This window comes from Mustela putorius, unplaced genomic scaffold, assembly GCF_011764305.1.
Source record: "Mustela putorius furo isolate JIRA1106 unplaced genomic scaffold, ASM1176430v1.1 tig00000832_pilon_pilon_pilon, whole genome shotgun sequence".
Taxonomy (NCBI): domain Eukaryota; kingdom Metazoa; phylum Chordata; class Mammalia; order Carnivora; family Mustelidae; genus Mustela; species Mustela putorius.
Window position 1 is genome coordinate 8,226,429 of NW_025421491.1, and position 3,019 is coordinate 8,229,447.

Here is a 3,019-nt window from a genome sequence, read left to right on the forward strand (position 1 = left end):
TCTCTCCCTCTCTCTCTCTGATAAATAAATAAAATGTTTAAAAAAAAAAAAGAAAAACTTAAAAAAAAATCTCTTCTTTGAAGAGATTATTATATTTTTTTGACACAGTGTTTCCAGTTTGTTTAGTTTTTGATATCTTTGAGTTCCTCCTTAAAGGAAATGTTGTAATACCTGCTATAAACCAAGAAGAGATGGCACTATTTTAATATATATAGTCATTAGAATATAGTATGAACTATAAAAATTAAAAGCTGTACAAGTTATGATTTCTTGGGTAGCTTCTAGTAAGGTCTATATTTCATGGAGTATTAAAACAGAAATGATTCTTTGACCTCACAAAACACATTATCGCCATGGTAACCTTATTTCTTGCACATACTACATTTTCTCATATTGGATATTACATCTAACAATATATTGAATTGTCCTGTATATATCCTACACATTACTTTAAGTTTTCCTAAGAAAACACTATTGGATTTGAGAAGAAATTTCAAATCTTCTAACCGCAATGTATTTTGTCTAGTAAGACTGAATAAAAACATATAAAACTGTATGTAAGATTGTAATTTTTTTTTCTGTGCATGTTCAAATTAGTGAATGTGGCTCCTACAAGAATACAAAAAAAAAGTAGAAATAATTAAACTGATCAGAGCTATTTAAAATTATCACTATCTAGCATGTATATGTTTTATTTACCTTGTTTATTTTCTATTTAGCTCAGTATAATATATCTTCTATAAGGACAAAAGTTTAATTTATGACAGTGAATCTCCAGAGCCTGTGGTGGCATCTGATACACACACAAAAAACTGTGTGATAAACATTGTCAAATTAAAAAAATCAGATTATATTCTTTTTATAATTAGAAAATTATAAACATCTTTAAAATATTTGTTGAAGTCAGAAAGTAATATGTTAATTCTGAATAAGAGATATATTATCAAGTTTGTATTCTGACATTCCTTCAAATTTCTAAAGAATAACTATTCTCTTTTTTTGGTTGCGCATAATGATATCTAAAATGAGCAGAATAGAAAGAGCTCAGCTAGCATCCCTAGCCAAGGTTCATTTGTTAGATATGCACGCCCCAGTTTATTATCACCTGATTTTTAAATTTATACTTAGGTCAAAAATTTGGAAGCTGATATGATTTGGAATCACTTCCACAACTCAAATAAGAAGGAAGTGAGATTAAAAATTCTCCCCTTTTTTTTTGCTGTGCAGAAGCTTTTGATCTTAATGAAGTCCCAAAAGTTCAGTTTCACTTTTGTTTCTTTTGCCTTTGGAGACATGTCTTGAAAGAAGTTGCTGTGGTCAGTGTTGAAGAGGTTACTGCCTATGTTCTCCTCTAGGATTTTGATAGATTCCTGCCTCACGTTGAGGTCTTTTATCCATTGCATGTTTATCTTTGTGTATGGTGTAAGAGAATGGTTGAGTTTCATTCTTCTACACGTAGCTATCCAGTTTTCCCAGCACCATTTGTTGAAGAGTTTGTCTTTTTTCACTGGATACTTTTTCCTGCTTTGTCAAAGATTGGTTGACCATAGAATTGAGGATCCATATCTGGGCTCTCTATTCTGTTCCACTGGTCTATGTGTCTGTTTTTGTGCCAGTACCATGCTGTCTTGGTGATCACAGCTTTGTAGAAAAGCTTGAACTCAGGCAACGTGATGCCCCAGGTTTTTTTCTTTTTCAACATTTCATTAGCAATTCAGGGTCTTTTCTGGTTCCATACAAATTTTAGAATTGTTTGTTCTAGCCTTTTGAAAAATGCTGGTGTAATTTTGATCAGGATGGCATTGAAAGTGCAGATTTCTCTGGGCAGTATAGACATTTTAACAATGTTTATTCTTCTGATCATGAGCATGGAAGTGTCTTCCATCTTTTTGTGTCTTCTTCAACTTCTTTCACGAGTGTTCTGTAGTTCCTTGAGTACAGATCCTTTACCTCTTTGATTAGGTTTATTCCAAGATATTTTATGGTTCTTGGTGCTATAGTAAATGGAATTGATTCTCTAATTTCCCTTTCTATATTTTCATTATTAGTGTACAAGAAAGCAACTGATTTCTGTACATTGATTTTGTATCCTGCCACATTACTGAATAGCTGTATGAGTTCTAGTAGTTTGGGGGTGGATTCTTTTGGGGTTTCCATATAAAATATCATGTCACCTGCAAAGAGAGAATTAAACTTCTTTGTCAATTTGATTACATTTAATTTCTTTTTGTTGTCTGATTGCTTTTGCTAGGACTTCTAGTACTTTGTTGAATAACAATGGAAAGAGTGGACATCCTTGTGTTCCTGATCTCAAAGGGAAGGCTTCCAGCTTTTTCTCATTGAGGGTGATATTTTCTGTGTATTTTTCATAGATAGATTTCATGAATTTGAGGGATGTTCCCTTTATCCCAATACCTTGAAGCATTTTAATCAGGAACAGATGCTGTATCTTGTCAAATGCTTTTTCTGCATCAGTTGAGAGAACCATGTGGTTCTTTTCTCTTCTCTTATTGGTTTGTTCTATCACATTGATTGATTTGTGAATGTTGAACCACACTTGCATCCCAGGGATAGATCCCACGTGGTCATGGTGGATAATCTTTTTAATGTACTGTTGGATCCTATTAGCTAGGATCTTGTTGAGAATCTTGGCATCCATATTCATCAGGGATATTGGTCTGAAATTCTCCTTTTTGATGGGGTCTTTGCCTGGTTTGGGATCAGGGTAACGCTGACTTCATAGAAAGAGTCTGGAAGTTTTCATTCTGTTTTTATGTTTTGAAACAGCTTCAGGATAATAGATATTGTTTCTTCTTTGGATGTTTGGTAGAATTCCCCAGAGAATCCATCAGGTCCTGGGCTCTTGTTTTTTGGGAAATTTTTGATCCTGCTTCATTTTCATTACTAGATATTGGTCTATTTAGGTTGTCAATTTCTTCCTGCAGAGCAAAGGAAACAATCAACAAAACAAAGAGATAACCTATGAAAAAGGAGAAGATATTTGCAAATGACACTACAG